The sequence below is a fragment of the Chaetura pelagica genome, unplaced genomic scaffold (assembly GCF_000747805.2).
Source record: "Chaetura pelagica isolate M959 unplaced genomic scaffold, ChaPel_1.0 scaffold92, whole genome shotgun sequence".
In the NCBI taxonomy this organism is placed as follows: Eukaryota; Metazoa; Chordata; class Aves; order Apodiformes; family Apodidae; genus Chaetura; species Chaetura pelagica.
This window is the reverse complement of record NW_009952404.1, coordinates 1,565,060-1,574,562: the sequence shown is the minus strand read 5'-3', so window position 1 is coordinate 1,574,562 and position 9,503 is coordinate 1,565,060. Positions and strand designations below refer to the sequence as shown.

The 9,503-nt window shown below is 40.4% G+C and overlaps 1 protein-coding gene across 1 annotated transcript in view; it reads left to right on the top strand.

Moving 5' to 3' along the window:
• Positions 1 to 2,534, top strand: part of CREB3L2 (cAMP responsive element binding protein 3-like 2) — a 49,415-nt gene extending 46,881 nt beyond the window's left edge. The window contains exon 12 of the mRNA XM_010008209.1: positions 2,507 to 2,534. The gene's annotated coding sequence lies outside the window, so the exon portion shown is untranslated. The remainder of the gene's footprint in view (positions 1 to 2,506) is intronic.
• Positions 2,535 to 9,503: the final 6,969 nt, after the last annotated feature.

Sequence of the window (9,503 nt, the reverse complement as noted above, 5' to 3'; positions counted from 1 at the left end):
TGTCTCTAGCTCTAGGTAAATTAGCTGGAGAGTCTCCCATGATGTGGAGATACTTCTTTCTAACGTCAATTTACATCTGAGGTAGCTTAGTAATGCTTTGAGTCTCTGCATGTGGTAGGGCTTAAACCTGGTGTAATTAAAAGCTCTTTGTAGCTGAAGTTTTATATAAAACTTCATGTATGCAGAGAGACTTCCCCAGAAGGGTCTCACTGGTGAGTGTGAAGTTTGGGCTGATTCATAATAGGCTTAATAAGGCAAACGATGTGAAAAGGAAAACTTACTGGACACCTAAAGAGCATTACATCAGTCATCTCTCAGCACTTTTGCATCTCTGCCTTGCCAGTCTTCCTAGCTCGCATCATTTAGGGGCAAGCTGTCTATTGCAGGTGAAGGCAGATTCTGGAGGTGGGCTGTTGAAGTAGCTGCTAATGAGACAGGTTTGCTAACATGTCTGCTCCTGGCACAGATGGCATGGGGCTTGCAATAAATTTTGGAGGTGCTTCTAACTCTGGCTATGCATTTTCGTTTTTATTTCATTGGTTTTGACATCTTTCCATTTTGAGGGCGGGTATTAAAATCTATTTATAATGTCCTGTTATCTAGAAGTGTGTTAAAGACATAGGTATTCTTGACATTTTCTGCATGGTGGATAACTTTAAGGATTTCATAATAAATGATTTTAGGAGGAAACCATATGGTTTTTAAAATCTTCCTTGTCCTGCCTCTCCTGCGTGTAGGCAAGTGTACAAGTCTTGAACATTTCATTATAAAAGCCTTTTCCTAAGCATCTTTTGATTCATATTACTTATTCTATTTGACTTAGATGTGTGAGAATGTACATTTTCTTTGCATCCTTGGATTTCCACACCTTTTCTTCTTTTGGAGCTGATTTCCTACAAATAGTGTCACGTGCACTCCCTCATTTGCACATAATGGTAACAGTCTCAGTAGACAGAAGAGAAGAAAACTTTCACAAAGGACCTCCGCTGAGGTCTCCACACCCCCTAAGCTCCTTAAATTGTTGTCATTTCAGCAAATTATGGTGCTAAAATACATTTGTAGATGTAAATGACTGTATTATATACAGGAAAATCTATTTATGTTGGCACTTGTACTCCCTTATCCACTCATACAATAGAAGTTATTCAGGGCTTCGTTCAGACTTTCTAACAGCTCGTTTAGGATTTTCTATGTAGATGCATTACATTGACATACACCCATGTATCTGTTTTTATACATTCAGAAAATAAGCCAATGGTTGGAACTTGCTTAAAATAATAAAGATTCATAAAAATGCATGTGAAAGATGCTGTTGGTGGCAACTGAAGAAATGAAATGGCCTGCTGAAAGACAGGTTGAGGCATTGTCACAAGGGAAAAAAAAAGGAAGAAAAAAAAAAATCCCATACAATTTTTATGTTAATTACTCCCTATTATGAAACTATGGTTTACCTGAGTCTGACTTAAAGTTTCTGCCCCCTCCCCCCCTACTTTTTTTTTTAATTGTTAGACAGCAACTATGCTTTCATACAATGCAGATCTTTCTAGCTGTGACACAGTTGTTGCAAGCAAGTTATTTGTTAGCTCCTTGACAATTGTACCAAAACCACAAGTAACATAGTTCAGAAAGCAGTGTTTTGTACTGATGCCACCAGTGTTTTACCATGCAGAAACTGCTGTATAAAATATGTGGTGATTTTGTGTCGTAAATACCAATGCAATCATGTTTGTCCCTTGTATTGAGCCACCTGGAGGAAAAACTTGTTTTAAATAACACAGGTGTGCCTCATAGGGAGCTCCACAACCCCCTTGACCTTTCCATGTTCCCAGCCATAACCACCCTGCACCTGATGGTTACAAAGCCTTTTGTCTGCACCAAAACTCGTCATTCCATCGAGAGAAGATGTTTGCTTGCTGTTTCCTTTCTAGTAATATGCTGTAATTATGTGTACGTACACAGTGGGGATATGCCACTTAGCTGTGCCTGTGTGTGAGCTAATGGGTTTAAAGTGTGTCTGTTTCTGTGTGTGTGTGTATGTGATGCCAACATGCATCCCTTAAGTGGATCTTAATTTGCAGCCGGGGCGCCTGCCCGGTGCTCAGCAATGCTGGAATGGGGGCTGCTGCTGCTGGAGCTCAGGCGATGGGTACTGCTGGTCTTGGGGGTGAGGGAGGGAAGGAAAGGGTCATCTGCAATCAGAAGTGCTGATCCCTTGATGAGGAGTGTCTTGTAGAGTTGGTTCCTGTGCAGACTGGAAAGCTCAGAGAAATGGTTTCCCTTTTCAGCATCGGTGCACTTAAATGAGTTCAACTGACTTAAGAGTTGGATGCTAACATGAGAATGCTGACACCTAAGCACTAATTTTTAGGGCTGATTTTTTTACCCTACAAATACGAAGTATCTTAAAGATTTTTGGCTTTTCTGCTTAGAATCTGTACTGTTGGCTCACAAAGTGGAAAAATGTTTTTGTCATAAACCGATAAAACCGAAGTTCATCACTGTGAAGAAGCAGGCAAATGAAAAAAAAAAGAAAAAGTGAATTAAATATGGACCCTTGCCAGTGATTATTTATCCCCTACATTTCTAGTCCTGGCAGAACACTTACAAGACATTGTGACACAAAGCTAGTTGGTGTCTTTTTCTTTCCTTTTAATGCTTATTATTTTGTCACCTGCAAAGTTCTGTGAGGAGCTCCATGGTCTCTTTTAGCTACAGCAGAGATTAAAGTAGCTTTCCCAAGTAACTTCTGAAATAAAGAAATTGAGAGATACTAAAGATTTCCACAATAAAAAGCAATGGCTAGAGAAAACTTTAGAAATAAAGCTCTATCTGGCAAGTTTCCTGCAGTTGTTGAAGCTCTAAAAGCTTATCTGAAACACAGTCTTGCCATTTAATTGTTTAAGCTTAGAGAAATAGTAAAAGATAAAAACCCTCAACAAACGAAAATTAAAATCCCCCCAGAAAACCAATAAAAACCCACCAACACCCCCTCCAATGAAATAATCAACGCAAGTCAAAAAGCAAACAAAAAAAAACACATTGGTAATGCCAATGTTTTTAAACATCTTACTAATTATTATTTAGAAATGCAGGGAATCTTGATTAGTGGCATTGGAAATAAAAATCAGATTGTAAGTTTTAATGGCCATCTTGTGAGAGCTCAAGTGGCATTTGGCAAACATGTGTCACTAGGGAATATTTTATCTACAGAAATATGATTTCATTTGCCAAGTGGAGAAATGCTGCCTGATGCTGCGGGTGGCAGGTTTCAGGACTCTCACTTGCACAGGGCTCAGGGATCTCCAAAAGTGGGACCATAATGAGCTGTTTCAGAGTCTTGTGCTGATGACAGGCACGGGATTGGTGGCTTGGTACTCCTGCTTTGTCTTTGACAGCTGGTCTGAGCAGGAAACCTTGTTTTGCTTTTAGTAGTGGAAGTGGCTGGGGGAGCTGGTTTTCTTAGTTCACTGTGTGCATTGGCTGTCCAGTTCCATTCAGAAATGTCTCTGTCTAAAATATGTATTTTGAGTTTCTTCGATGCTTCTCTCCTTCTTGCCAAACAAAGCTGTTCGGGATGTGCCTTGTGTGCTTTCCCGACCCTTGCTCTGCAAGCAGAAGCCAAGAATCAAGCTGGACTCTTCTCCTGCACCATCAGCAATAACTGCTTCTCTGTCGTGGCAAAAAGGAGCTGGAGTAGGTAGAGTGAGTTTTTTTTACTGTGTTTGAAAGGAAAAAAGTAATGGCAGAGAAATCCTGGAAAATCCCTGATTGCACAAGCCTTGTCACTGTTAATGGGCATGTTAAGTATGTGGGACGATGGAGGGGACCTTAGACCAAACCAGAAATGTAAGGAAGGGAAACATCCTCAGTATTTTGCTTCATTTATTTAGAGATAATGATAATAAAACGCTCGTAACTTCTCAGTAAATATTAAATTGAGACAGGAGGGTAGAGGTGTCTCCTGTTACAAAGAATTCGTTATTTCATGAAATATGACAACATTTGCTAGTGTGCTGTGAAGCATCACAAATAAGTAAAGGTGAATGAAAACACCCAACACAAACCTTTGATCTTTTGATAATGTTGATTTTTTTTACTTCACTTTCCTTGAATCTTAATACATCCTGTTTCTATAAATGAGTGAGGCTCTTCTGCATGAAAATGGTGGATGAATCTTTTATCAAATGTCAAGAAAATAATTCCTTGCTCTCTGGATTAATGTCATAAGTTCTGCTTACAACTGTCTTTGTTAAGATTTTCAGGTATGTACTGTACAGAGTTGTTACCACCTACTTGCATAACAGTGACTCAATTTACTTTGTCACACAAAGCATCCATCTCCATTTTATCCTTTTCTCCCAAATCATGTCACTGGACATTTTTGGTACATAAAGAGGCCTTTGTGAAGCTCTTTCATTGATGAAGCTTTGATGTATAAGTTCTGTGTTGGAGAAAAGTGCAGAAAAAGGCTAGGATAGTTCAGAAACAAGAATAATACCACAGGAAAACAAGGTTGACATTTGAAGTTTCCTCTTGACTTTGAGATGTGGCTGCAAGTCTGGCCATCAGTGTCTCTGTGTCACACAAAGTAAACTGTCTTTGAATTTTGAGCATATCTTTTTGTTCTCCCTTTTGTATCTGCAGTTAGCAGTACTTTTCAAAAGATACCTTGTGAATGTTAACTCTGGGTAAAGCTATCTGTGAGCTGCAGTGGGATTACATACTTATTCAGAGGAAGATAAATGCACCAGGGATTTGAAAGTGGGAGCCTCTATGAGTGCATAACGAAGCTGTTGTGTGTGGCCCAGGCACACAGCCTGCAGCCTCAGATTGCCCTGGGACTGTTGCGGGCGGGAAATTTCATCAGGTAATAAATACTGAATCAAATGCCAAGTAACTTTGATGGGGTGGAATAACACTTTTGTTCTGGTTAGTCATTTGGAATAAATGAGCAAGCAGTCAGCTCTTTTCACCTGGGTTGGTCATGGGGCTGAGGGAAATTATTTGCTTGAAGCTTCACCAGGTTTTGGACAGGTTTGTGTTTGCTTGTTCGTGTTTTTTTTGTTTTGTTTTGTTTTTTTCAACTTGCCCAGATCTTTGGAAGGTGATGCATATGTGTAACAGTCATCCTTCTGCTTCTTTATCTGTAAATCCAGCACTGGCTGGGCATGAAAAACTATCAGCTGAAGGATTTCCTGGATCCTAAGGAAAAGAGGAAGTGGGAAAGAAAAAGAGGAAAACAATCGGGCAAGGGTGGCTCAGAGCTTTGTGGCAACGTCTTCCAGTTACTGAGCTGACAACAAGAAAATTTGCATTGGAACGAAACAGATATGGAAAGCTGCAGCTCTTCTTTGTGTTGCACTCTCTACAACAACGTTTCACTTTTTAAAAATCTTGCTATGTGGGAGTGATGCATTAACTTAATTATACTGTTCACCTGTGTGCCCCTGATGTTTGAGCTCCCTCCTCACCTTGTGGTTTTTGAATGATTTGACCATTTGTCACTCTTAACATAGAAAATCAGGGAAAATTGTGTGTGTTTATGAAAAACAAACATGTAAGATACATTAAGAGAAGACTGGATATATGCATATGTATGTACACAGTCTATAGGAGCTGGGTTAATGCTGGGTGTGTGATGGCTGTATATGAGTAAGGGGACATCACAATGAATAACTTCAGGGTAAAGGATAGGTATGACAGGACATGGGCATGGAGGACTCTGCAATGTGTTTTGCAGGTTGCAGCTGTGTGGAAAAATCATCTGTGCTTTTTGTTAAAGAATTGCTGGACCTTGTGTGGGCTGAGGAATGTGTATCAGTAGGGTGGTCTGTGTGTTTGGGAGCCTCAGTGTATACTCTGTATAAATGCCCAGGAAAGTGGGATGGAAGGATGTCATTATATTCCTAATTCCAGTGTATGTTGTGTGATTTTTCTCCCTTTTTTTATCTGTCCATTCTTTGAAGGTAATACATTTTTACGCATATAAAATAATAATATGTTTGCTGCTTGTTGAAAGACTTAGGTCTGACAGAAAGTGCTGAGTCCAAGCTGTGTGGGACATCCTAAAGCCACTAGGTCTCTCCAGTTTAATTTCTTATTTTTGTCTATACTGCCCTTTTTATATCTCTTTTCCTGGTTCTCTCAGGGTAGACATGCTGGCCTGTGGGTGTAATTGCTTCACTGTTGCCCATGTTGTGTCAGTCCCTGATCTTTCCCATAACTCTGTCTCTTGGGGTGCTGAGCTTCTGGTAAGGTTGTTGCTGATGCCCATTTAATGCTGCCAACAGGAAAGCTGGTAACATCTCAGCCAGCTTGTAAAGGCTTGATTTTTGCCTCTCTGGAAACTTGTCCTTTGCATTTTTCCTATAAGAGTTCAAGGAGGATTTTGTTGGTGAAGATTATTGTGCACGTGGCCCTCACACCAGCACCACCTTGTCTAACGTATGCTCTGCTATCTGCTGTGTGCCACAGGCTGGCCGTGATCCTGCACAACCTTTCCTGTGCCTGAATCCTTCTCTGAAGACACAGTGGGCTTGGGAAGACCGTTGCTGGGAAAGAAAGTGGAGGTTTTCACCTGAAATTTCACTAGAATTGTTTCTTGGTTAGGAAAGACCTCCGCCCCCTGACTTGGTCTACAGAGGAGATCCGCAGAGTAGGAGACAGTGTAGTGTCAAGGAAAAGGCTTTGTTTTTAACACCAAACAAACAAACAATACTAGTCCATTATATTTTGTCTCATTCTTTTCCACCTGTAAAGCTGTAATCTGTAAGTGTCAATATCTACCTAATGCAGGTGGCATAGGACCTGATTCTTTGTAAATCCTCTTTGAGAAAAAGAGATGAAGCTAGTGACCTATTAAAGATGGCAGATGGAGTCTGTGTACAAAGTGGGGGTGGATCCTCAACATAGCTTTAAGAGCAAGGCCTCTCATCTAGGTTAAAAGGAGAGGGGAACAGAAGATGATTGAAGCTGCAACTTTCAGAGAAAACCTGAAAGTTGGAGAGGGGCAGAGGACAGCTGTGCATGAGTGTTAGAATTTGATCTTGTTCAGAGTCCAAGACACCAAAGATTTGTCCCTAAATTATTTGTGCATTGGACAAACTGAAGGATTTATTTTTAAAGGGCTATGGTAATCTGAGGCTGCCACAGGCCACTCAGTGGTTCTTCTGAATGTCTCCAACTGCCTTACTGAAATGGCTCAGCATAAAGGTAGGGAAAAGATTGAGTGGGAAGCGAAAGATCTATTAGCTGATTCTGAGGAACTACTGCACTCTTGGCAAAGTAAGCTGGTGCAGGGTTAACCCTGGCTGCACTGTGGGATTGAGCCTGGTATTTCCCCAGTATTCTTATATACTGCATTTTTGAGGAAGCTTGGTGGTTTGAAACACATGCTAGAAAAAGGCTTGATAATGAGATCTGGAGTTTCAGTCCTGAAGTTCTTTGCAAATGCATCTCTGAATGGCACTGCCAGAATCCCCTTCCATTTACCTGCTCTTTGAAATATAGCTAACTTCAACATTTACAGTTCATAATGGGAAACTGCTCTTTTATTGTCTGATCTGTCTACCCTTTTTTTGAGAGGTTAGGACTTCAAATTCTACCCAGAAAGTTTTCCAGCTCACTGGTCCTACAGACTGCCTAATATTAATCCCCATTGTCATAGACAAATGGCCATGGAGTCGGAGAGAACAGAGGTGTCTAATTGTACTTAAATTTGAGGCATAGTAACTTAACACATCATTGCTCCTCCTGAGCACCTTTGTGGATAAACATATGAGAAGACATAGGCTGCTGATAAGCTATGTGCCATCAGCAATGAGTTTACTCATTGGTATTGGGCAATGGTGCTGCTGGCTGCCCTATAGCCTCAGCTAGACTATAGATGCATTGCAGAGAGAATACTGATGGCTTTGGCTGTCTGACTGTATGTAAGAGCTCTTGGTGAAGAGAGATGAGGACTTTTTAAATGTCCGGGGTCTGGGAGGAAAGCGTTTAGTGGCAAGAGGTGTAGGTGTTGATAGTGGGAGTGTGAAGGGTGAGTACCTTGTCTTGCTTTTTGTTATTCTTTATCAGAGGGATACAAAGTTCTCCTTCTCCCTCACCATTACTAAGGAATGGGCATTTAATATGTAGGTCTAAAATATGTCTGATTAGGGACATACGATAAACAAGTGTTTGGGGGTGTAATCTGGCACATTTTACAGGAAATGAAAAAGGAATTATATTTAACCTAGGAATACTTATAAGCAGCACTGTGTTTATGTAGGACTCACTTCAATATTTGTAATTTCACTAAATTTAAAATATTTCAAAATCATAAAATTTATTTCAGGATTTTTAATTCCTTTCAAATGTTTCCAAGTTTGACTTTTCGTAAAAGCAAACAGCAAAACCCCTAATGCTGGATTATATGCTTTCTACATTTTATGACTCATCAGGAAGTTTGGCCCACTGGGGAACATTTTCCAAGTGGGGGCAGGGATTAAGCTTCAATTGCACAGATTCATCAAAGATGATGATTTGAACATCTCAGAATCCTTCTGTGCTCTGAAACTGCTCCCTGATGCTGTGTAATACACAGGAGAAGGGACTGCCTGTGATGCTCTGAGAGATGCCATGGGGTTTCTGGGCAGCACAGGAGCGGGTGAGGAAAGAAAATGGCTTTGGAGCCTGTTAGCATTAAAAGATGATGAGAAAATACCTTCCTGTCATCACTTTATTTCATTAGGTTGTTAATGAGTTTCCTCTGGGGATGGTAATGGGGTAGTTCTTATGCTTTTATTCTATTAGTGAATGATCCCCGGAGTATATCCTTTTGTTGTGGAAACACATTGAGTTTCATTCCAACTGAACACTGCATCCTATATGTTCTCTGAAGGCAATAAAATGCCATGTGTAGGTGTATGCTAGGCCAGGTCCTTTGTTATTAATTGCTGATGTTAGCCTGATTTATGGTTTTGAGATGATGCCCTAGAGGGCAATGGACTCTCCTGTGAAAGTAAGTGAAATGCCAAAGATATGAATAAAGTTTTGTTATGAGTTTTGAGGTTAGCTATAAGTTGAGCCACTGAGAGATTTCACATGTTAAAAACCCTGTGTAGATAGGAAATAAAAAAGCCCATGCCTTTGATGCTACTGCTGTAAGGGGTATCCAGCACCAGTGTCTTACCAACTGCTTGTGCTTGTAGGATACTTTGCTGCTGGTGCTATAATCACCTCCAGGTTTTAACTTAATTTAAAATGACATTGAAGAAGGAATTAGCAGCAGTACTGATGCAGCTGGCATGCTTGATTGTGGGTGGCCTTCCATTAGTGAGAAGAACTTCAGCTATTCTTTCTTTTTCATTTTTGTCTCTGCAGGCAGCCAACAGTTGCAACTGTCACTTCCCTCACAGGGCAGTATATTTGGCTTTGGAGCAGGTAGTTTCTTTGTTTTGTCTCTGGCCAGTTTTTACTGTGATAGAGTTTTGGATTTCTCTGTTTTTGAGTTGTTCTCTTTC